The sequence below is a fragment of the Artemia franciscana genome, chromosome 4 (genome assembly GCF_032884065.1).
Source record: "Artemia franciscana chromosome 4, ASM3288406v1, whole genome shotgun sequence".
NCBI classification, from domain to species: Eukaryota; Metazoa; Arthropoda; class Branchiopoda; order Anostraca; family Artemiidae; genus Artemia; species Artemia franciscana.
In genome coordinates, this window is record NC_088866.1 from 21,117,114 (window position 1) to 21,143,426 (window position 26,313).

The 26,313-nt window shown below is 34.3% G+C and overlaps 1 long non-coding RNA gene across 1 annotated transcript in view; it reads left to right on the forward strand.

Moving 5' to 3' along the window:
- Positions 1–7,720: 7,720 nt before the first annotated feature.
- The window catches only part of LOC136026141 (uncharacterized), a 34,584-nt gene continuing 15,991 nt past the window's right edge, over positions 7,721–26,313 (forward strand). The window contains exon 1 of the long non-coding RNA XR_010617212.1: positions 7,721–7,889. This is a non-coding gene — a long non-coding RNA (uncharacterized LOC136026141). The remainder of the gene's footprint in view (positions 7,890–26,313) is intronic.

Sequence of the window (26,313 nt, forward strand, 5' to 3'; positions counted from 1 at the left end):
TTATTTAACTTCTGATTGTTTTTTAAATAATGAGGAAATCTGGCTACATCTCCACGGCAAAATACCTGCTCGCCACGGATTTATTCTCTAGACAATTCACTCGTGGCGAAATTCCACCCCGTACAATTACCCGTAACATATCCACGCGTAAAATTGAGTCGGCAAAGAGGAATCAAGACAATTGTATAGGAATTCTGACAAATTCCCCCAGTGTAAAAATTTTACTTCTGGAAACTTCCCTCCTCATGGAAAATTATCCCTGCAGAAACTACCACTAGCAAAAAATTTGCCCCCCCCCCAACCAAAAAATATTTACATACTTCCCAATAACAAATACTATACGTGAACAACGGGCAAGTTTTGTAACTTAAAAGCCTTTCCCCATGGACTGAGGGAGGGGAGAGGGTCATGATATCTCTAACGGCATAGCTATTTCACCTTTCAACTATGCTGAACAAAATGACTATCTAAAAATATTGATCGCACAATTTTGAGAAATCAAGGTGGGTGGAGGGGTCCTAGTTGCCTTCCAATTTTTGATCAGTTGAACAAAGCACTTGAGCTTTTAATTTCCCTTCGAATAAGCCTTCTCCTGATATTTTAGGAGCACTAGCTAAATACAATTACCATTGAGGAAAAAAACAAAAACTAAAAAGAATAATAATAATAAACCCGCATCCGTTATCTTTCTTCTGGGAAAAAAAAATTACAAAATTCCACATTTCTGCAGATAGGAACTTGAAACCTCTACATTAGGGTTCTCTGATACGCTGAATCTGATGGTGTGACTTTCATTAAGAGTCTATGACTTTCAGAGGGTGTTTTTCCCTTTTTTCAAAAATAAGGCTAATTTTCTCTGGTTAGTAACCTTTAATTGGTAAGACTAAATTAAAAAAAAAAACTTATACATTTGAAATTGGCATAGAGATTTGACTCTTTTGCTATATATGTTGGTATCTAACTTCCGTTTTTTAGAATTTCGGTTGTTCTAAAAAACTTAATATTTCTCAATATTAAGTATCTAACCCAATATTAATTATATGAGGGGTACTGTCCCCTCCTGAATACCTTGCTCTTTACTTAAGTTTTTCTGAACTTTTAAAAGAAGCTCATCATTCTAATTAAACGGCCGCTGTGTTTCAGGAGTTGTTTTTTAAAAATCAGGACCAAAGTCAGACTTTAGCGTAAAGAGCAAGGTATTGAGAAGGGGACAGTCCTCCTCATATAATTAATCATTTTTCTTCGTTTTAAGTTTTGATGTTGATCCTTATTTTCAGTTGAAAAAACTTTTTTTTTGTTTAATTTTTGATCATTTTTAAATAATGCCGGGAAATCCGGCTCCCCCTCCACGAAAATTCCTTGTCCCCTTGGATAATATCACCATTAAAAGTAATTCCCACGTAAAATTCTCGTCTCCCATTAGGAAAAATCCTCCCAGACAATTCATTCTAGCTGAAATGTCACCCCGAAAAAAAAATTTTGCGGACGGTTCAAGGTTAAAAATTGGGGCAATATCCTCTCTAAGCCCTTGTAGGGCTTAAAGAGGGAGGATCTGAATAGATTGGGATGGAGAAAGAGCATGCCTAGCTGTGTTGGCCTCAATCAGCTTGGTCCTGTAACGAGTTGTTAGTTGTAGTAGTAGTATTTTGTCTATGCTGAATTGAGTGAGATTATAGTGCGATATTGGATAAGATCTAATTTATTTAACAAATGCAAAAACAAATAGACCGAAAGGGGAACATATCCAACAGAAACTCAAGTCGTAAGCGAAGGTCTAACTTACACTAGACAAATTTTCGTGTGAATTGAAAGTCAAAATAAGAAAACTGGCAAAGAAGTAGAAAAAATTAGACTGAAACAACTTTTATAGAAGTCGGACAAAGAAGGCGATCCCTGTGTGTGGTGAAACCCAAACACCATCGAACAAAAAAAAACTAACTAGATTATTCAGTAATCAAAGAAAAAAATATTTTCCATTAATTATACTATGTCTTTTAAAGAGATTGGTCATTTCAACTTTTAAAATTGCTATTTAACTTAAGTTTTTTTGCTGTGAAAGGTATTTGAAATATAAGTAAAAAATCTAATCCTTTTATAACCCATTGAAAGTGTATTCTTATGTTCCAAAGCTAACCGAAGGAGCAGCTGAATTCAGCCGATGAGATGTCACGAACAGACTCACCATGTAAGGTATGAACCGTAGAAACGCTCCTTGTGCAGAAGAGGCCTTACTTCACAACAGATACCTCTAGCCCAAGGAAAAAAGTAACCTGACAAATCTCAAAAAATAAGTCGACTAAAAGATAAAACAAAAACCGTTACTTGTATGATAAACCCGTACCTAATATTCTTCTAATATGTTTCTCTGACGCTCAATACTAATGAAATATACCAAATTAAGATATAAATATAATACTTTAGAAACAAAATTTGGCTTTATAACTGCATATTAGGGGGGGGGGGGTAATTATAGCGGGTCTGTATGCCTAATGTGTTAGATGCAATTGTTCCGCATGTTATGTAGTAAAAATTACTTTCTAAATTCACACTGGTCAAATACTTTATTCACCCCAAAATGTGCAATTATATGGCCTAAATTATATATTTTCAATCTATTTTGTCACTTTGCTTTGTCTTGTCTCACGCTAAGCTGAAAGAAACTAACGAAAAAAAACCAGTTCTATAACGTCAATGAATGAACAACTTGAGCGGTAGGGGGTTTAAAATACGATAACCTAAACACCTATAGCTCATATTTACTAAAGTTCCATCTTTAATTGGTTTTGAACCGTCAAAAATGATCAATTTAGCATTAACGGTCATGTAAGAAGTTAAAAAAAATGTGTTGAAAACGGGTCGAAGAAGCGACTAATTAAAAAGGAAAAACAAACTTAAAAAGTTTTAACTTAACATATTTTTCTATAAAATAGTAGACTGTATGTCAATTTCAGCCAATCATGGTTGCAGTGTAGCTGCAACTTAGCAAGAGCAAACTACAGCCCACAGTAGTCAAAAGATGAAAAATACGTCTTGAACAGACTGACTAATGAGAAAAGATTTGTATCGGTATCACTGATGTTTCTCTTTTTTTTCTTATCTTGCAGGGCTAGTGGCTTATCAGAAAATCGTAGAGAGATGTTAGGTGGCTTATTTAAACTCTATTTCTCTTATCTACGTGCTTTTTATCAATTCTGCCCATCCCAAGTGCCATATAGCACTAAAAACTGCAGTTAACTGCACACTTAACTACAGCTTTATAATAACCCCTCCTGTTTACTCCCCCTACCAGCCCCTTGGTAAGTTTCATTTGTCCGTTGGGAGAATTCGCTCTGAATTCTTTGTCTTTAACACGGTCCTCCGACGTTGAGGCTGTTAAATAATTTTTTGAATATCGAATATTCTTAAGAGAAAAATTTCATAGAATAACGAATAATTGGATTTCCAAGTTCCAAATGACTATTCCTTGACGCAACGCCTTCCCTTCCTTCTATTTAAAAAAGTTAAGCTTCATCAAAGATAGTTCAACACACTCACTCTTAACAATAGAGACTTAAGCAATTAACTCATTACTTTATAATGTGTAATTACAAATATATTTGTTGAATAAGGTTTTGGTGATGTCAGGATCCCCCATAGTCCCTGGGGAAAGGGCTATAAGTTACTCCATTATGGGCCTACAAAATCCAATAAATTAAATTCGATTATCAGCCGCCGTAGTTCAGCTACTAGAGTGTTAAACTTCAATTCAGAATGTCAAGGGTTCAATTATTAATCGGGCATTTTTTTTTTCAATTATGATTTTTTCCTTATTTGTCCGATTATTTATCTGATTATTCATAGTTTTTGTAAACATGGTCAATCATTTTCATTTAAGAGGGAATGTATGTCATCCAGTTTCATCGTTTGTAACTACATTCCAATTAGATCACTAAATCAAAACCCCAATGCGTTGTCACTTAGGGATTAGAGAAGTATAAGCATATGGTGCCGGAGCCACTGAAAATTGTGTATTCAAAGGAGTATTAGCTATTATCAAATTTACTTATTCAAATTATTTACTTATATTTACTATTTAATAGACAGTATAAAAGTACTTGCTATGTATATTGAGAAATCTTGGTACTAAAAACTTTGTCTTGTTTATTATATCCTGGGCACTGATACTGTCAAGCAGAAGATACTGTGACGGTTAGGCCACACAATGCGCAGACCATATGACCATATAAACAAAAGGTGTCTCAAATGTCTGCCACTGCCAGCATGGAAGAAGAGAACAGGGGGCCAAAAGAATATGTGGCATGCAACAATGAAGTTTGATCTGGAACCAATAGGAGGGTTGAGGAAATACGACCGTCATTGGAGTCATCTGTGGCTGGAGATGGTAGAGCTTTCCATTCTCTAGCAAAATCTCCTGTAGAAGAGATATCGTCGTCAGCATGGCACCACGATGAGCATGGATACGGTTTGGACGTGCAACAAGTACAAGTAAATAAGCAAAATATATGGTTCAGGTCTGTGTGGCTTAAATGTCAGTTTCATGTCGCTTGATATTTTACAATTTACTCAGGACATAGAGCCCCCCATATTGATTGACCATTGTATGATTTGTAAAAAAAAAAAAAAAAAAATCACATATCTTTGAGTTCTGTGTAATTTGTTAATATTAAAGCAACGAGACAAAGGTGCTAATGATTTTCTCTCAAATACCATGTTAAATAACTAGGTAAAAGCTTTTCAAAATAGATTAATTGTTTCCCACATACTTCGTAATTATACAAAGTACCTTATGGGATGCTACTTCAATTTTTTTTCATTTTTTTTTGAAGAGCTTACTTCAAAGGCTTCAGAACAGATGTTTCTTGATAACTAATTTGTAAAAAAAAAAAAAACTCTTCAACATCTTCGTTTCTTTTATCAGTGGTGTCATAATTAAGGATTACAAATTAGGAATTTCAACAAATAATAGGAATGAGCCTTAATAAAAAAAGAAAATGAAAAAAAAAAGCACTCCAATTTAAGATTGCATAGTCAGTTGATAAACAGAATAGGTTCGGTCATCAGAAATCACGCATTAAAATCCGAGACATGTCTTAGAACATGTAAAAAAATTCCCGCTCAAAAAAATTCAACTAACATAAAATTTATATTCAATGATGAAAAAAGAAATCACCAGTGCAACAGCACAAACATAGAAATAAACTCTTGATGGACTTTCTCCACATAATCTTCTTGTAATTTTTTTCTATAGCTATCTTTTGTTTGTTGTATTTCTTTTTGTTTGTGTGTGTGTGTGTGAATTTCATTTCTCTTGCATATTTAATGTTGAAATTTGTCATTCCTCTATAGTTCTTTTTTAGTGTGTGTTTGTTTAATTTCTTGTGTTTAATTTCATGTTTTTTTTCTATAGCCACTATTTTTTGTTTTTTGTATGTTTTGAATTTTTTGTATATATTGAACTCTTTTTACTCAAAATTTTAATACTTTTGTAGCGTTTTTGTGGGTAAAAAAGATTTATTATTATAATTATTATTTGCCCAAGGGGGAAGGCCGAGGAGATATTTAGAATATTGGTAATAAAGTCACCTGAGTTGCTTTAGTTTCATTGCCGAAAATGTACGCCAAAAAGTTACAAGGTACAAAAAATTTGGAAGCGTATATGAGTTATACAATCTAGCTATTAGCCGGCGATTAAAAGGAAGTTTCTTAGATACTATGCTACCTTAGGCACTGGACGTCTGGCATTGGAAATGACGGATGAAGAGCTTTCTAGTTGGTTTTAGACAGTAACCGACTGGGAGGCCAAGATATTTCATTTCCGGTTCAGTATCAACCGAGACTCCATCAATATCAAATTTATATCCTTCGGGAACTGGGCCCCAGTTGAATAGTACTACTTCTGACTTTTCAGCGTTAAACTTAAGATTTATTTTTGAATATTTTCGAATCGGAATGGAAAAAAAAAATTATCAAATGCCAGTCCCGTTCGGCTGGGGTTGAGAACATCGTCCGCATAAACAATAAGAGATACATCTATCCCTTCTTAAATACAAAAGGAAACCGCTTGAGGCTGTGCGTCCAGAATACAGTTATTAAACGTGATTGGAGATGTAAGGGCACCAGTGCCCTACTCCACAGTGAACATGCATGAATATCTCGGTAATCATTCCGTCAGGAAGATTCACTATGAGAAACACATTCGACAAACAATGTTCCTGCACTGTATTATTCACCAGCAAGCTTTGTTTGCTAAATATATGAGTATTAGGATTGTTTTGAATCCTGTGGTGAACTTGTTAAATTCAACAAGATCACATGGGCTCAATAGTAGACAGTTCAGAGATATGTTGAAAGATACAGACACAGAATCGCAAGATTTACCATGTTACGCTGCAGTAAGATTGCTAAGTTGTAAGAAAGTTCAGATTCAAGTTTTTGAATTCAAAAAGGAAATACATGACTTCCTAGAAAGTAAAATAAAGTCACAATCAATAAAGTCAGATAAATAAAGTCAATAAAGTCGGATGAAGAGCAGGTATTTAAAATGCCCTTTGTTGCAGACATTAAATTTCTGATCTTTTAAAATTTCCGAAGCTAAAACTAAAAGGAGCTAAAAATTTAGTTTTTGATCTTAACACTCACCTAAATGCGTTCATATCTAAAATCAACTTGTTTTTGGAACAAGTACAGGCTAACAATTTGACGCTCTTTCAGCAGTGCAAAGTCTTTATGGCTGAAGCAACAGCTGAGCTCCCCACTATTTGCATGCGAGACCATCAAAGACCCCCAGGTGCAGTTTTGGGAGCCGTTTTCTGACTTGGATATAATGGTAGAAGAAGTGATGCTATTTCAAAATCTAATTGAAGCAGATATGGCCAGCTGCTTAGGTTAACCACAGCTGGAGATCATTAAGTTGCAAGGAAAATTTCTCCTTGCGGACAAGTTCAAAGAAGGACTTTTGAGCTAGTAATAGTTTTTGCTCAAGGAAGACATTACTAATGTCAAAGCTTTTGCATCACCGAACCTTTAGTATTTTGAACATCAAACTTGAGCACACAGATATTTTCAAAGATGAAGTACGCGACAAACAATTTGAGAACTAACTTGTCTGATGATGAACCTAACCTGGCTTGATGGAAACTTGATTTTAATTTAAAAATCAACAGACTCGATCAGTCCGTTCTCCTTAGGGACAAGTTTAAAGAAGGACATTCGAATTTTTAATAGTTTTGGCTCAAGGAAGACTTTACCAATGTCAAATCATTCGCATAAAAGTACTTTTTAATATTTTGAACATCAAACTTGAGCAAACAAATATTTTCAAGGATGAAATACGAACAAAAAATAATTTGAGAACTAACTTGTCTGATGATGAACCTAACGTGGCTTGATAGTAACTTCATTTTAATTCACCTCTAGTAAAGTCAGACCCCAGATTGCAGTTTGATAGTTAATTTAGTCCTCCAAAAAAATATTTGGAGACCCCTGTTCTAGATAACAGCCTTGGGAGGAAAAACCGATGAGAGATATGTAGCTTTTTCCTAAGTTTATGCAATCGCTTCGACTATGACACAGTGCCGAAAAAAAGTATCATGGAAAGAAGTAGTTGTATTCTTTTTCTTTAACGAGGATGGCCTTCCGTTCATGAACTCCCATTGTATGTTTCAGCCTAGTTATTTTATAGGAAATGACATATTTTCATTTTTACTAAAACGTTTTGAAAGCTAAGGTAGCAAGTACTATACCATTAAACAATTTACTTCGGGTATTATAATCAAATACATGCGAGCTACCGAGAGACGTATGATTGCACTTACGTGAGATTGTTTTACCTGTTTGTTCAGTTGTGAATAAGTTAACAAAAGAAGCACATTAAAGGAAATGTCTTACAGGTAGTTCTTTTTCAATTTAGACCTTTCATATCCGATAAGTGATGTTCTGAAACCTTTATCGGTCGTACTCGGGAATGGGAGGATTCTGGGATAATTTTATACAAATTATTATCTTGGTAATTATGCCGCAAGATTCTCCCTCTCAAGGACACATCCAAGAATATTAGAAATTTATAAAAGTGGAAACAATCATAAAATCCCATAAAGAAAAATAAGCTATGTCATCTAGCGTTTGGTGACTTTGACTCAAAAATTCTACATATTGGTATTTTCATATACTTTGAAATGCAGGGGAGGGTAATGAAAGCTGAATTTTATCCCAAGTTGGTCTGCAAGCTTCAAGTCAACTAGCCTAATTGCCCTTGGTTTACCAGGGTCAAAAACTACCCCTAAGTGTCCGTCAAGTCAACTAGCCCAAGATTTTGCAAAGGTCTACAATAGCGGCTTTTCAAAAAGAGACATGCTTGAACAAAAAGAAGGGTGTTTTGACGATCATGATACAGTTAAACCCTTTTGATTTAGCTTAATAGTGTTAGTTATAATAGTAGAAGTTGTAGTAGTGTTTTTAATCACAGTAACAATATCAGTACTAATAGACAGAGTCACAGACGCAAGCTGTAGCAGTTGTAGCAGTACTTATAATAGTAGAAGTTGTAGTAGTATTTTTAATCACAGTAGCAATATCAATATATTCATAGTCCCAATAGTCCCAAAATGCAAATAATCATAGTCCCAATTAGGCACTAGAATAGTTGAGTTGCATTCGTATCTGCACTCACGAGTAGCTGCAGCCGCAAGTATTCGCAGTCTTGAGTAGTTACGGTCGCAAGTAGTCATAGTTTCAAGTAGTCACGGTAGTAAATAGTCATAGTCGAAGTTACAAAGTAGTCAGACTTGCAAGTAGTCACGAGCATGTAAAAAAAAAAACATAACAATTGATCCAAAAAAGATAAAGATGGGATAAAAACAAATAAATATGATTCGTTGATATTTGTGGCATTTTATAAAATAGGTTCCGTCATAATTTTTTGGTTAGTTTTTTATATAGGCTAGTGCTATATAAAACCATTAGAGGGGGCTGGGGATAAATTGTCAAAAACGCGAACAAAACCATAAAAATGAACATACAATTAACAATCTAGAAAATGTTGAAAATATACCATTCAGCCCCCCTGCTTCTTAATGTGTGGTTTTAGCCTGAAGATTTTATCCAAAAATTTGCTAATATTTTTGTTTCTGTTGTTCATATTCTTCATCGTCAGAGGGTTCATAATGTCAATTCAAAAAAGAAGAAAAAAAAAAACTCAGACAATTTTACATCTAAACTTGTTTTATGTAGGAGTACTAGCCGGGGGGAGGGATTGCCGTTAAACTGGATCTTTTATCTATGTTCAGAACTCATTCAAATGTAAACGCCAAAATCTCAATTACTCTAATAATAAAACAAATTATTAAGGTCAAATTGTTTGTTATAAAAGGAGAGCCAGGTAACGGAAGCTATTCTCATATCTCTAAAAGGGCGTTCACAGAGTAGGGGTCCAGGCCCATCTCAATAACGCTAAATTTTTGTGAATTTTTCAGCAATTCATATTCAAACTTTTGAATTTAAACAAAGTTATACAAAAGTAATAACTAGTGAAATAATTACTCTACTAATAAAACAAATAATCTAGGTTAAATTATCGATTATTAGAGGAGGGAGAGGCAATTAAACCTATTTTCATATCTCTAACAGGGGCGTTCACAGAGTAAGGGCTGGGACCCATCCAAAAAACCCAGTTTTGTGAATTTTTGGGCAATTCTTATTCAAATTTTAAAAAAGGTATACGAAAGGTTATAACTAGTGAGACGATTACTCTACTTTCGTATCAAGCTATTTTCGTATCTCTAATAAGGACGTTCACAGGGTAAGGGCTCGGGAAACCATATTTTTTTCAGAAAACACCATAAACCATAAATTTTTGCAAATTTCTAGTCAATTCTTATTCAAATTTCCAAATAAAGGGTAGTTTTAATTATTAAGCCCCCGAAACAAATCTTCGTGCGTTCCTGCCTCTAAATACCTTCAGTCTTACCTCTGCTATTGGATTTACATTTGTCATTGGTAACATACCCTAAAAAAGCAGAGAAATGTAATGTTAAAGGATGTTTTTGTCCTTAGTTCATTTTCAAAATAAGTGTGAGGTATATTCATCAATTTGGATTAGCCATAGATAAGATATATTCCAAAAAAGAAACATTTTATAGTTAATATATCAAAACCCCACATAGGCTCAATGGCCTCTAAGGGGGCGGATTCCATGTAAAATGACACGCAACGAGAGGATTAAAATCAGGTATCATTGTTGGTGTATGTATGCGGAATTTGATGTCCTGAGAATTACGAAGCTGATAGTTTGACCAATCAGATTCAAAAGATGAAGTAGACCATGGGGACCTGGGAATATTACCTTGGAGCTGAAAAAAGGCGAAAGGTGGACGGGAAAGAGCATAACGTTTTTTGATGTCGAGTAAAATTTTAGTCGCTTAACGATTTACCTCCTGGATAAGATTTACAGCTTTATTGTAAGTGTTCAAAAGCGTTTTGAGAAAAGAGGGAATGCAGATATCCATATTACTGGACAATAAAAATATGAATGAATTAACCTGTGAGGAAAGATTCTCAGCATTGGTCCAGCAAAATATGCTTGAGTTTCAAACAGTTCGTAGTAATGAACTGCAGTAAGGAGCGACCCGGCTCAGTAGCAACTGAAACTCTAAAAAGTGGAATTTTGATACCAATAGATACATCAAAAGAATTGTATTAATGTTGATTTTAAATATATAAGTTTTATCAAGTTTAGTTTTACCCATCAAAAGTTATGAGCTTGAGAAAATTTGCCTTATTTTCGAAAAAAGTGGAAACCTCCCTAAAAGTCATATAATGTTAATGAAAATCACACTATCAGATTTAGCGTGTCAGAAAACCTTTTGGTAGAGGTTTCTACCTCTTATCTGCAGAAATGTGGAATTTTATATTTTTCCCAGAAGAAAGCGACGTAAGCGTCTTTATTTGTTTTTTTTTTGTTTTTTGTCTTTGTTTTTTTTTCAGGGGGTGATCGTATTGACCCAGTGATCCTAGAATTTCTCGAGAGAGCTCATTCAAACGGAAATTAAAAGTTCTAGCGCCCTTTTTCAGTGACCAAAAATCAGGGGGTAACGAGGCCCCCTCCCACGCTCATTTTTTTCCAAAATCACAGGATTAAAATTTTCAGATATCCATTTTTTTCAACATAGTAGGAAATCAAATAACTATGTCTTTGAGGACGACTTAATCCCCCACAGTCCCCAGGGAAGGGCTGCAAGATATGAATTTTGCCTATTGTATACATATAGTATTTGGTAATTCGGAAGTATATCAGACGTTTTCACGGGGGATTTTTTTCTGCTGGTGGGGGAAGGGATTATGTGGGATGATCTTTCCATGGAGGAATTTATCATGGCGGAAGAGGATTTCCATGGAGGGGGATCTTTCCAGGATCATTTATAAAATCAATGACAAATTATAATAAAAAAACAAGTTTTTCTACTGGAAGTAAGAAGCAACATTAAAACTTAAAACTAACCGAAATTATTACGTATGTGAGGGGGTTCGTCGCCTCCTCAATACCTCACTCTTTACTCTAAAGTATTTTTAATAATTTCAAAAGAGCTATTTATTCTAATTTAACGGTCTGTCTCCTCCTCAACGCCCCGCTCTTTACGCTAAAGTTTGACTCTTTGTTGCAGTTCTACTTTTTAAAACAATAAAAAAACATTAGCGTAAAGAGTGGAGCGTTGAGGAGGGGACAGCCCCTTTCATTGACGGAATAATTTTTGTTCGTTTTGAGTTTTTAATGTTGCTCCTTACTTTCAGTTAAAAAACTGTTGTTTTTTTTAATTCTTGGAATACCAAGGTTACTGCATACCTTCTTTTTAATGAAGTCAATATACTGTTTCAAAGATAAATTTTCGTTTAGGAGGATACCTAAGAAACGGACATAGCCATCCTTTGGTATGCAAATAAAGCCTTCAGATAGATGAATTCTAGATAGTTGAGGACAAGTCTGAGATATACGAAAAAAAATGAAGAAACTAGATATAGAAGCATTAAGGGCAAGAGGGTTAGCACCAAACCAAAGTAAAACTCTCTCAAACAGGTCCACTAACTTTGTATGAACCTCGTCCTCTGTTGTCCCAGAAGTAACAAGAAGCAATAAGTTATTACTTATTACTTTCTTATTACTTATTATTATTTACTTATTACTTCTTGTTTAACGGTAATAAGTAAAAGTTAATAAATAAATAATGAGAAAGAAATTACCAATTTCTTCTGGGTGTTGAATGAAGATTTCATCTGATTCACACGAGCTATCTGGAATTCGTTATTTTAAGCTTGATCATTGTATAACCTAAAAGACAGCTTATTTTCAAATTATGTTCATATAACATAACAAATTAATGTTTGGACTTTTTGACCTTTGCCGTTACTGCCGGAATATTTGCGGTACAGTTCACAACAGGAAATGTTATAACTTTTTTTATAACCATATGTTAAACGATAGTTACGCAAGTGATAAAGATGATAAAGAATGGGTTAAAAGTGGCAGCATCTGAAAGTATTGGTAATTACTCGCATAAATGATTGCAAATTAAAGGGTCACATTACAGGATCTTAATATACCTTCACTCCTGTTTAGCCTGTAATTTTGAAGTCAGACAGAGAATAAAGTACATTAAAACCACCTGGAGGGGTATCAGGATAAAAATGGAATGTCGTCATATTTCTGTGGCTTCGATTTATGACCTTCTTGTTATTTGGTTTTACGAGTGTATTGCTTAATGTATGAATTTTGTTTAAATTTGTACATCAAAACGAATGCTCTGTTGAAGCATGCTAGCGATATTGAAAGCCACCTCAATTTTTGTGAGTGCGAAGACTGACCCTATAAATGGGATTTTCTGGTTTACTTGGTTTCCAGGGTACAAGAAAAGAGTTTGGGCTGTTGGTTAATCTTTAATTAGAGATAGATGGTATTGACGAGATCTTATGTTTGCTGCTTAAAAATCCTGATGGTATAAATTCGTTAAGATGCTGATACACAGGGTTTAGTGGTAGTTGGATAAGGAGGCCCTAAGGGATGAGTTGGGAGTAGTTGCCACGGTGGGAAAAGAAGAGATGTAGATGAGTTGAACACAATTAAATGAACATAAATTTTTGAGGACGATGGGAACTCTCAAATTTAGGGAATATCTCAAGACATGGATTTACTTGGATCAGGACGAATCCTGGCTTGTTTTTATAAATCCTGGCGAGTAGGTAAGAGAGAAGTTGGGGTTGGTGTCCACTTAAAAATATCGATATTCGTATAACACTCCAATAGTATTTTATATTTTCTTATAATTATCTCATGTGTTGGTCTTTTTTTTATCCCTCTTCCAAAAACTACCTTCAATAAATTAGTTCGTAATCACCTAAAAGCAGCGACCCATTTTTAAGGAAAAGCTTCTCTTTGTTGACTATAGACCTGATGTGTTATAGCGGATAGGGTATAATGGATGCATTAAGTTCTGGACTTGTATTGTTTTGAATAAACGATGAAAAATTATTCGTTGCATTCCATGCATCGACTACTTCTTTTTTCTTTTTTTTTGGAGGTTGAAATCTAAAGCCTAATAGGCACGGACAAGGCACAATTGACATTAGTGTCCACGAAACCTGATCAGAGCAAATATGCACGGGGAAAGCTAAGAGATTTTTATTCAAATATACGCAAAGCCAGATCACTCAGATTGTCGTTGTAGAGCGATATTGTATCTTGGTAGCGTAGTACAGAAAAGGATAAGCTTATGTGCAGGGATTAATTTAAACAAATGAAATCAAATTAATTACTGGGGGAGAGGTTCCAAGACCCTTTGTGATAGTAAAATGTATTGAGACTGAAGACGTTTCTAGAAATGACTGAAGGCTAGAACTGAAATATACTTGTCCTAATAATGGATTGGGATGTAGAGCAATAATGACATTTTAATGAAAGAACGCTTTCTGAGAGACGGTATCTCACGAAGGTGAAATTATAGATAGAGCAGAGCTGTCGAACAGTGCTTGATGGACTGGGAGAAGTTACTCATTGAGAAAGAAGGGAAAAAAAAACTATTTTGCTCGAGAATGGCATAGTAAACACGTTTTTGATAGGCTCGGGTAGTTTTGTGAAGACAAATTCACTGAAAGGATGGCAAATAAGTGCTCATAAAAATTCCCGGAGGGTCTTTATATAAATAGCCTGCCAGAGTAAGCGGAAAGTAAATCTATATGGTAACGAGAATGAAAGAATGCAATAGAACAAGTGTTATGTAGAATATGTATATATATCATAGAAGCATTATACCATAGCACTTTCTTCTGGCAGCTTCTAAAAGAAGTGTTTGAGAGAATAAAAATAAGTAAGCGGAAAGTAAATCTATATGGTAACGAGAATGAAAGAATGCAATAGAACAAGTGTTATGTAGAATATGTATATATCGTAGAAGCATTATACCATAGCACTTTCTTCTGGCAGCTTCTAAAAGAAGTGTTTGAGAGAATAAAAACAAGTGAATTTTTTATTGAGATGGTCCCAAAATGCACCCTCGTTGAGAAGCCTCCTCCATAGGATACAGAGAAAAGCCTTTTAAATATTTTGGGGTTTCTTTTTATAATGAGTGGGGTTTCATTTTATCATGTAAACATCCCAGGTGACTTTGACACATTTTGAAATTGCTATCTTTCCTGTTAATGGAAACTTCAAAATCCCCATCTTTGCCTGTTTCAAAATGGTCTCTAACATAAGCTGTAATGCTGCATCCCCTAGAAAATTCTTTCCCATTTGGTTTAATTTAGCAAATTGTTGTTTTTTCCTTCAACAAATTCAACAAATTTGTTGAATTAATAGTCTGTCTTATTTATAGCTAGTTTCAAGTAAATCTTTTCGAAAACAATAAATTTGGCATGCCTTTTTTGCACCACAAAAAGGAATGTTTTTATTGTTAACCAGAAGCTATTATGTTTGTAGTAAGCTGCAAACATGGCTACGGTTTAATAACAAAGACAATACGTTTAAGGTGTTTCATCGCATAAATTTAAAGAAATGCCATCCCAGCTAATTTTAGCTGCTATAAAGATGTTTCTTTTATTTCCGTTTAATTTTATAGTTGGGAATTCTACATGTGAGTAGATATAGTTGAGCAAGTATTCGTTTAGAGAAATATGCGTAAATTTTTTCTTATAGTTTGACTGCAGGGCTATAAGTATAACGCAATTTCTGGGCTCCCTCCATCAAGTTCCAAGTTGGTTAATTGGTGTGAAGACATTTTAGAAGTGGTAGGAAAAGCTTTGGTACTACGCCTTAGACTACAATTAAAATTCTGCAAGAAAATATAGGCAACCTACTTTGCGAATCAAGTTTGTTTACTTTCCAGGAAACTCCAAAAAATTAGGTCATTGTTCGTGATCCGATCAGAGCTGAATCTGGGGTTCGCAAATGTACTTAATCAGAAAACTATAGCGGTTGGGGGAGGGGAAGCTGCTATTCGATTTTATTTTGATGAATTTTCAAAAAATTAATTTGTTTTCTTTAAATTAAAATACTAAAAAAAGGTGTTTTCTAAAATTTAGGATAGGGTGAGGCAAACAAAATTAGGAGAGGAATTGCGTCCCTATCCTAATTGACACCACTGGGGCTACCCGGTGTTCATGCTTCTCCATCTCTCTATCATAATCCACAGCAAAATAATTTTAGGAATATGGTTTGTTATATACTAAGCACGTTTTACAGCTACCTATGACACTCGTGAACCGCATGTTCACTGGGCTTAAACCAATTCATCTTCGACGAGTGGCAGTGGGTACCTCATCACAAACTTCCCATCAAAATTAGGCTCAATTGTCACTGTTAAAAATCCCGTTATACTATGTGCAGACTTCATTTACTAACTGGACACGCATTGGACTTCATTCACAAGTTAGATTGGAGGGCTGGTTGCCCTCCATTCATTTTCTAGGATTAAAAAGAGAACTGGAGCTTTAAGTTTCCGATCGAAGGAGCCCCGTGTCTCTAGGACATGTTGCTGCTGAAAGCTCTATGTGATTTACTTTTTATCGTGAGCTCCCCAAATGCAACTTAAAATAAGCTACATTTAACTGTTACATTGATATTATCAGCAACTTTAGGAATTATGAATATTCTCACGCTTCAAACTTGAATTGGGATTTTCTTCTTTTTTTTTCTTTAATTTCAAGACATCGTAAAAATCAACATCAAGTCGTACATTGAACCGTACCTTTAATCAAAGCATTCGTCCACTGGCTATTTTTATAGAATAGAATTTTTTCTGACATTAATATATCGTTAATCAAAATGGTTAATTTTCCTATTCGAGGAGAGCATTGTTGAAATTAATAATCTTTGAGTCATTTAGTCTAGTAATAACAATCCACGACTCCAGCTGAAGGTCACACAGAGTGTGAGAAAAAAAAAACTCCAGCTTCTGAAAACCCCAAGGGCAAGAGATTCTCGTGCATGTGATGCAGTACTACGGCGTTTAATGACTTTTACGCAGAAAGATCTACCCTTTTTTAACAGTTCATTCTAATGAACTCCAAGTAAAAAGCGATTCGTCGCAATGGAAACCAAAACTCTACAAAATTGATAGCATTAGTCCATATCTAACAAAAGAATATAATTTTTATTGTGATTCCAACTATGCGAAATTCAATAAGTTTGAAGAATCCTATTGCAATTGAACACTCGTACAACTGAAAACCGAGCAACTGAACCCTTGTGCATCTGACCCCTCGTGCAACCGAATACCGTGTGTAAATAAACCCCCGATCAACAGAGCCCCTGTGTGACTAGACCCTCGTGCAGTTAAACCTCATTCAACTGAATTCCCGTAAAACTGAACCTCAGTGCAACAAAGCCCCCTATTTAACGGGATCCTGATGGAACTCAGCCCACGTGATACAAATCCCCATTTAGCTGAAACCTAATGCAAGTGAACCTGCGTAAAACTGAACCTCAGTGCAACAAAGCCCCCATTTAACGGGATCCGGGTGGGACTCAACCCACGTGATACAAATCCACATTTAGCTGAAACCTAATGCAAGTGAACCCCCGTATAACTCGGTCTCAGCGCTAATCAGCCCAGGTACAACTCAACCCCCTTTAACTGAACCTTCCTTCAACAAATAAAGAGCAAGGTGTTGAAAAGGAGGCAACCCCCTACATATACGTAATAATTTCTATTTGTTTTAAGGTTTACTGTTGCTCCTTACTCTCAGTTGAAAAAACTTGTTTTTTTTATTTAATAAGTAAAGATTATATTGTTTGTTATAACTCATGATAGTGTCTCATACGTGTAGAACACTGAAAAACTAGCGCTGAAAAACAAACTGCGAAGCAATGATTTTTTTTAGTGTCGAAATGAAAATAAATAGTCTTTATCATTAATGACTAAGCCTTGTATTTGAATGATTTTTTTTTCACTGGGTAGTTTTCTCAAAACTCTTTATTTCACTTGCAAAGGTGATTGCGATAAGACAGTATTCAGGAAGGTGGTTTTAAATGCTAGTTTAAGGGTTTTTGATCATGGAGATTTTAGTCGTAGGTCTTCTATAGTTTCAAGCGTGACTACACTCGAGAAATGACACTAAAATGGCATTTTGGCGCCATAAGGTGCCAAAATGATTGTTATGACGAAATTATAAAAAAAAAAGTATGTAAATATGGTTATTAGCTTTAAAATGACCTTAAACTGCTCTCAACGATATTTTTGTGCCCATTAGTATTGGATTAATACAAAAGTAAAAGTTAGACCTTGTCAGCGTTCCCAACTCTTTTTAAAAATTCCCATAAATTTGTTTCCGCAATGAAGCTTTACTAAAAAGATGAATTTAAACAATAGCTGTCGTTCCTGTAGTAGGTGCTGTTTTTCTCTTAACTAGGGTACAGCTATTGCTGCAACCATGACCATCGAGGGCGTTCTGGCCCTTGTCATGGAAAACTTCGCTAATTGTCAAATGCATATGACAGAAGGACAAATGGCTTTTTTTTTGGGGGGAGGGGTATTTTTACATCAAAACGGGATAGAAAAAAAATGAAGCCCATTTTGTTCTAGTCAGCTTTTTACACCTCCGACAAAACGGCCTGAATTACGTTTTCTAGCTATGTTGTTGATTTGAGGAGGATTTAGCTGAATACTGTTTCTTTAAAAGGGTTGAGCCAGACCGTTTTGGGTTAAACAGGGGCTGAATTGGATAAAGACTGAGTTAAATGAGGGTTAAGTTTCACGGAAGTTGAGTTGAATGGAGGTTCAAATAAATAAGGGCTGAGTTGCACGAGTAATGAATTACACCGAGGTTGAGTTGAACATCGAGTTGAGTGAGGGCTGAGATGTATTGGGGTCCAGTTGAATAAGGGTTAAGTGTGGCGGGGATTAAATTGTACCAGTGTTCAAATAAGCGGTGGTTTTGTTGCACGAGAGTACGATTTTACGAGGTTGAGCTGAATGGGGTTCTGTTAAATGAGGGTTCAATTAAAGGGGTTCAGTTACACGGGGGTCCAGTTTGAAGTTATCTATCAAAAAGTATCAGCAAACTAGAAATATTTTTGTTGATTTTTCCGAGACCGCATCCGATCACTGATGCGTTTTATTTTTACAAAGGGATTGATTTTTTCTGGATTTAGCGAAATAAACAATATATTTAATATCGTCCCTCTCTCTTAATTATTGACCTTTAAGTGTTTTAACAGTCCCTTTGTTTCTTTTTTTTCTTTTTTTTTTAGATAGTGAAAGTTCGAGGCATTTTCACACCTTTTCATAAGAGTAGGACAGGGAATTTAAATCCAGGACAGTCCTGGAATTTCTGTGTCATACAGTAACCTAAATTGCCTAAAGAGGAAAGGAGGCTTCAACTAGCCTCCCCCGGGAAACCAAACACGTAGAGTGTGTTAATATGCTATGAAAAAGATTTTTGTTTCCCCCACCCAAACCAATTTTTGATGCATGAAGAAGATGTGATTGATTTATAGGCATGATTTTATAAATAATTTTGAAATAAATCAAATAGCTTTACTCCATCAGGCTGTAAATTTCCTTAGAAGGAGGGTAAACCATGTAGATTAGAAAATCAACGTAGAAACACTTTTGGTGCAACCAGTGGGCGATTACTAGAATTTGATGTTACTGCGGTATGATTTTATAGATACTAAATAAAAAAAAACACATTTTTTTTAACTGAAAGTAAGGAGCAACATTAAAGCTTAAAACGAACATAAATTATTCCATTTACGAAAGGGGCTGTCCCTTCCTCAAAATCCCGCTCTTTATGCTAAAGTTTTTTATTGTTTTAAAAAGAAGAGTTGTGAGACAGAGTCAAACTTTAGCGTAAAGAGCGGGGTGTTGAGAAGGGGAAAGTCCCTTTCGTATACGGAATAGTAAAACCCTCTCGCAAGATTCTCAGACCACTGGGTGGATACGATAATCCCTGGGAAAAAAACAAACAAAACACAAACAAACAAATAAAGACGCATCCGTGATGTTTTTTCTGGCAACAAAAATAAAATTCCACATTTTTGCAGATATGGGCTTGAAACCTCTACAGTAGAGTTCTCTGATATACTGAATATGATGGTATGATTTTCATTAATATTCTATGACTTTTAGGGGATGTTCTCCCCTTTTTTTTGAAAATAAGGAAAATTTTCTGAGGCTCGTGACCTTTGATGAGTAAGACTAAACTAGATGAAACTTACATATTTAAAATCAGCATAAAAGTCCAATTCTTTTAAGTATCTATTGGTATCAGAAAACCTCGTTGCCACGAACTGTTTGATTGAACTAAAAGGGTTCTTTAATCTCAAGAGATAGGGGTGGGGGTGCAAAGATTAAATCATAGGCCTAATGCATAGGATACAAAATGACTAGATAAGGTTAGGGGGAGAAGCTATTTACGGTGTTTTATAACTTCCAGTTTTCTAATTAGAAGGAAATATTGCTCTAATCAAGTTTCACTTGAGACTGAAACTGTAAACTTCGTCACCTCATACTGCATCCTCTTTTTCTTCTTTTTTTACAACTGGTTTGAGCTACTTTTGATATTGGGCGTCGTGAAATTCTGGCAACTTCCGAAATTCTATCTCGTTTTTGAGCCCTTGTTAAGTACTTCTTCGTTTAAAAATAATAAATTAAAAGGTTACATAAAAGAAAATAATATTCTACCCTCTGGGTGGTTAGGTTAAAGGACGTTTTGTTTTTATTATTATTATTATTATTATTATTATTATTATTTATTGGAAAACCTGTCACACAAAAAAAGTAAAAGACGGAGCAATAAACGAAAGAAAAAAAAAGAAGAAAAAGAGGCCGAGACTACTAAAACAGTACAGAATTAACGCATCTTACAGTCCTTATTTTCCTTTAGTGCACATACCCCTCTTTTTCATAGCAATTGCTGTTATTAATATAATAAAAATAATTTTAAATCTGTACTAACTTTTAAAGACATGTTTAGAAATAATTCACTATATGACGGCTTACGCCATTTGACCTGAATGTAGCAAAAATTAAACATGCGAGATAGCCATTCCATAATAATAGAATATTACTGGTCAACCAATTGAAAACATCCACGCTTACATCTAACCTCAATTTATTATGTGCTTAACTTTTTGCCAAAATTTTAATAGCATTAATTTCTTAAATTAAAGATACAATTTCGAGTTTTATACTTTAAAGACCCTTATAACATTAGATCAGTTTTCTACAAAAAGCATTTGGAAATATTTCAAAATTCAAAAATTTGGGTTTCAAATAAACCTAATACTTTAAAAATTAAAATTTGTTATGGTGCTGTCTTACCATACTTATCTACCTTCTAAACTTGACAAGTATCCAAGAGTAGATGTTAATTATAATAATCATCAAATTCATCTTCTTGAAATGGGGAAAGAAGTGCAGTGGTGGGAAAAAGCCGTCTATAGCACATAAGAAGTAGCAGCAAATGTCTGAAAACCGTAGACACATGTCGGAAGCAGTAAGAGGTAATTCCCCAGTAGATTGGGTGTAATTTTTCAGAAATAAACTCTAAAATGAGTTACAACATTGATTTTGGTTATTGTTACGCACCGCAAAAAACTTTAAAGTACGCATCAAATGTTTGTTTATGTACATTTTTGTTACGCTCTTACAAATCAAACAAAAATTTTGGGTGGGTTCAAACCTGGTACCCCCCCCCTACATACGGACTTGATTTAAGTACTGAGTATCGGATCTTGAATTAAAAAATACTATTATAAATTTGTTTTTTCATAGGCATATATTTTAGGGGTGATACCTAGCACGGGGATACCATAGGGAATTTGTGTTAGGCACGCCACTTGCCTGGGTTGGGAATTTAAAGTGCCGAAACCCTGTATTCTCCTGATGAGCCCCTGTGTTGGGTTGTCACCTCTGAATTGTTTGTCTTTTTATTGTTTTTAATACTTGGTAAATGACGACTTATACTTACTTACGACACGACTGCTTGTCCATGGATTATTCTTTATGGTTGATTGTGCATGGCTATGCGGTTTGACCTATGTCATTGTATGGATGAGTAGGGTGAAGGCCTCATTCAAGTACTGATCTATATTAATCATTAAAGTAGGAAACGGTCTTCCTTTCTCCTTTCGCCTTTCTCTTTTAATTATATGTGTTTTTTATTTATTTTTTTATGGTTTATGTTTATTTCTGCGTTTGTTCTGTTGCATTGGTGATTTCTTTTTTCATTATTATATATTTAAAAAAATAAATCCTAAAATGTATGACCATCCTAATTTTGGTTCTTGTTTAGCAGTCGAACAATTGTCTGAGTATCAGAAGAGTGGAGAAAGTGCAAAGTAACTGGATCTGCCAAAAATGTATTTTTGGTCAATTCTTCATAATATTCCTGGGGGTCCATCACACCAATCCTAGAAGAACTTAATTCCAACCTTCCTCTTCTATTTTTTAATTTCCAAGTTTCTGCCAAAAAAAATTCACTTTAATTGATCAACCATATAAATCCTTCTTGTAAGCTGAACATAGCCTAACTCTCTAAACTCAACAAGAAGTAAATTGTTAATGCCTTAGTAGAGTTTGTTTTTATTTATTACTGTATTTACCTATAACTTTATTTACCTATGAGTTATAAATATAGAGTTTGTTTACTTTAGTTCAACAACTCTTTTTGTTAAAAATTTAATTGTAGCGTCAAAAAAAATTTGGTTTGTTCTTTATAATTCTTGAGGAATTTCACCACAATTCCCCATGCAACAATCCAATCTAGAAATTGCACAGGAATTGCACATGCAATAAGCCTTGATTGTATTTATGTGCATATTCTCTTTGTCTTTATTGGTTTACTATTTCTTTTATTTTTTCACATCCCTAGCCAAAATTTAGTTCAAACTTCAAGTGACCCCTTCCCCTCTTCAATACTCCCTTAAAGTTGATTACTTAATCTACTCCCAAGTCATTGTAAATGATTTGAAAAATCTGTTGCATAGTGTATTTTTATTTACTCGGGTACACATGTTGTTTCCAGAGTATACTCTTGGGGGACACCAGGAATTCTGGCATAGTGAACGATTTGTAAGAGCTTACTCGAAGTACGAATAACCAGGAAAAAAAGTGTCTGGTGAATTTCTGGGTCTCTACCTTTATGATTTACTATTTCTTTCGTTTCTACATGCTTAGAATTTTAAATAAATTCTAATTATAGCAATAATCGAAATAACAGCAATTTGAATAACAAAAATAAAGATAATTTGATATTATAAGAGGAACATTTGCAACTTGCCTGTAATCAAGTTTAAAAAAAGATATCTTCATTCAAAAGTAAACAGTAACTTTTTATAAAGCTATTTGAGAAATTACTTTTTATTCAGTTTCTTTTCGTTTCTACACCATACTGAACGTTACCGTAAACATGAGAACACCTGCCACAACAAAAACCCACTTTTTACATCGAAGCCTAACCTTTTCACAATAATGCTTCAGGAAAAGGATCTTGGTTGGTGTTTTTGCTTTCCAAAGGAAAAATTCTTCCCTCAGCCCCCAAGTTGCATGTTTTATTCATTCAATGCATCTGAAATATCTCTCATAGAGTTTGAGAAAGCGAGTCTTAAAATTCTTTTTTGAGATGTTAGGTTCATGTGCCCCAATAATAGAATCCACAGGCAAACATCCTGATACATATTGTGCAACTTTGTGATACTCTAAAACCATTAGTTTTATTGAAATTTAAATATAAAAAACCTTTTTTCAACTGAAAGTTTGGAGGAACTTTGAAACTTTAAACGAACAGAGATCATTACTTATATTAGGGGGTTTTACCCCTCCTCAACACCTCGCTGCATCACAATTGTATTCTAGACAAAAAGGTTTTGTTTGAAAAGAAGCTGCTTGTCCATTTTGATTTGAGGATACTTATCTTTACTTTTATATTTTGAAAAGACAGTTCCAATGATTTAAGGAGGATTTTAAGCCAGACTATGATTTTTTTTTAATTAGTAAAATTTTTCTTAATTTGTTAAAACCTTGTAAATTGGGAATTAGCAGAAAAAAGAGGCTCAATCCCTTTCTTGGGCTTTATTTGTATTATAATCAATTTCTGAAAGTTTTATCATATAAGTGAATTTCCAATATGTACTTTGTCAGAGATCCAAGGGGTAATAAACCCCTTGAGTTTACTGTTTTTACGAAAAAGTTCCACATAATTTCTTGGAAAAACTAGTGAGATGCTGGAAGTAAAATAATACTTAATTTTCAGAAAATCAGCGCTTAAAGAACACAAAACCGATCACCTAAAAGAAGAAAAGGATGTCGAAGGAGCAAAATAATGCTTAGGTAGCCTTTTGGAAATAAGTCATAACGCTCTCACTTGGCAACCTTGACTCATAATTTTCAAAGCGCACCAAATTAAGTGAATTCAAGTTAGTTTTTTTTACTGGAAAAATATCCCAAAGACCTTATTATTGTCTTGTACGAAAATCGTGTATACTTTTGTCTTTACAGTTAAGTGCTGTTTCTTTTCAAAATTCTCCAAACACAGGGAATACCATGAGTCACTTTATCCAAGTCACTTATATAGATATATTTTTTGGAGGCTTTGAAGCAATAATTTTCGTTCGTTTTAACTTCGCAATATTCCTCCATCACAAAAGCTATTTTAAAAAATTAATCCCAAACTAATGTGGCAGGCCAGCCTATTCACCTCCACTCTCTATTCTAAGAATCTTTTTTTTTAAATGCATCCAGAATAAAAGGGATCGCATTGGAGGATCTGAGCCTTAAAGGACACCTTTTTGGATTAGCATATCCCTCCCAATGTACATATTAAGTGCCAATTACTAATGAAACTCTACGTTAGCTGGTGCACAGCTATGTAGTAGAGTGCACAAAAGGGACAACAAACATGCACAAACATGAAATGAATCCACTTAGTCAAATACAAAATAATAGTCAATCAATAATGGTTCGTTTTTACGGCGAATTTGTTAAAGGAGAAAGTTGGCCATCACGTGGCTGCATTGCCTCTGAAACTAGGAGGCTATTAATTAAGCTTTAGATAGTTAAAACTGGGTGGCTATCTCTGAATTTCAGTTTGAATGAACAAATCCTCTCGTGATATTTGACAAATGGTTTGATAAAATTACCTCTTGCAAAAAAAACCTTTTGTATTTATTCAGAATAAGCATACAAAGCCAACTCTTTTGATGTGTAAACATTATTAGCTTCAGTTTTTAGAGATTTGGTTTACTATTAACAATCATTTTTTTTACCATTCTTTATCACAAACTGTTTGATCGTTGAAAAGTTTTGTCAGGTTGCCAAGACTTTGAAGTTGACAATTTCACATCATGTTGTTTTTCTTACTGATATTTAAAAAATATGTTGCTATCATTATTTACTGCTCATCAATAAAATGGCTTTAGGTCGAATTGCCTCATTATGTAATTTTTAATAGCCAACATACATTAGTAAATTTCTGGAACTTGCATGTAATAATTTAACAAGTTTTAAAAATATGACCATTTTTTTTTTCTTTCATTTTAAGTCTAGGTAAAAAATTAAATAAAAAAACTAGTTTTTTTTAGTGAAAGTAAGGAGCGACATTAAAACTTAAAACGAACAGAAACTACTCCGTATATGAAATGGGTTTTCCCCTCCGCAATCCCTCGCTCTTTACGCTAAAGTTTTTAATTGTTTTAAAAATTAGAATTGTGGCAAAGAGTCAAACTTTAGCGTATTTGTGTGCGCGCGCATACTACACAGTTAAAATGGATAAACTCTCGAAAGCGGAATAAAATAGGCTGTTTTAGCTTAAAAGGCAGTAATTTCTTTTTTGAGGGGGGGGGGGTGGGTGGGTGAACTTTTTTGTTGGTTTTATAAGAATATCCATTCCTAACTTCGAAAAAACATACTTTTGTTATATATTGCTGATATTTTTATTTGAGGGTCAAGTAATGTGGTTATATGACTTGTATATAAACTTTTTTGAATAAGTTGTTATAACTTTTGAGATCACAGACTTGATTTAATCGTTTATTTAGGTCTGTTTTTGAAAGTTCAGTAATATGAGCGTTCTGTAAGAAAGCTTGAGTTGTGCAAGTTTTTCTTGTCAAAATATTTTCATAGAAAAATTTGACCATTCCGGTTGACCGATAGGGCCGTATTGAAGGGAGGGGTTACCCTTTTGGGCCTCCTCCTCCCTGAAACTTTTTTCTGATTCATAAAATGGTCACAAAAATGTCAATAGTCCCCTTAATACTAACAAATGTTTCTCCGACTCATAATTTGGTCTTAAGAATTCAGGTAAAAAAAACCTATTTGAGATTATTCTTTGTTATCCCCTTACCGTGAAACAAAAATTTTGGATAAAGCCTTGCCTTCGATATTTTTCAGAGTTCGTTTAAATTCTCAAATTTTTCATATAATGAAAAATTGACTCTTGTCATGTCTGTTTTACAAGAGTCACTCGGTTCTATTTTTTAACAAATGGTATGTACTCCGAACCTAAGAAACTATTCAGTAAGTGAATCAAATAAACGACTCAAGTCATTCATTCAATTAAATCAACCAGAAGATTTTCCCTGTTACACTATTTATAATTATTTTTAATATTTATATAAAAACCCTGACACATTTGCATGGTAATAAATTCCGAAGTTGCATGATTTGTCTTCATCTAAATCAATACATGCCCATATCCTCTGCAGTCTTATACAATGGTTAATGTTGTATTATAATTAAAACGGTAGTGAATAATTAATAGGACCTTTGGTGGACTATAATAATTATTTGCATGATACTAATTTCTTATTGTTTGTTGGCTGTGTCAAGTTTT